This window comes from Penaeus chinensis, chromosome 18 (genome assembly GCF_019202785.1).
Source record: "Penaeus chinensis breed Huanghai No. 1 chromosome 18, ASM1920278v2, whole genome shotgun sequence".
NCBI classification, from domain to species: Eukaryota; Metazoa; Arthropoda; class Malacostraca; order Decapoda; family Penaeidae; genus Penaeus; species Penaeus chinensis.
In genome coordinates this window covers 30,282,375-30,282,815 of record NC_061836.1, presented here as the reverse complement: position 1 = coordinate 30,282,815, position 441 = coordinate 30,282,375, and positions in this window count along the sequence as shown.

Here is a 441-nt window from a genome sequence, read left to right as displayed (position 1 = left end):
ATAGAAAAGTGAAGAGAAAAAAGAAAGATAGAAATAGAACATTTCATAAAAAGTGAAGAAAAATAAAAGCAGAAAAAAATTTAAAACAAAGTGAGGAAAGGAATTAAAGAATGAAGAGAGAAAGAAAGATAAGAAAGAGATAGAGACAAAATAATAAAACAAACTAAATAAGATTTTAAAAAGTGTGGATTAAGAAAGGAAGAAAAAAATATATAATGAAAAAAAAGGAAAGAACAAAGAGTAAGAGAGAGAGAGATAAAGACGTGGAACGAAGAATTAATAGCTGCTTTTAGAAAATATTTAGAAAAAGAGGAACAGGAATTATGGGATAAATTCAGATATAATCATTCTGAAAATTGCCCCCTCCCCCCCTTAAAAAAACTGAAAGAAACATCAAAAATAAATTAATAATAGAGAGAGAGAGAGAGAGAGAGACAGAGA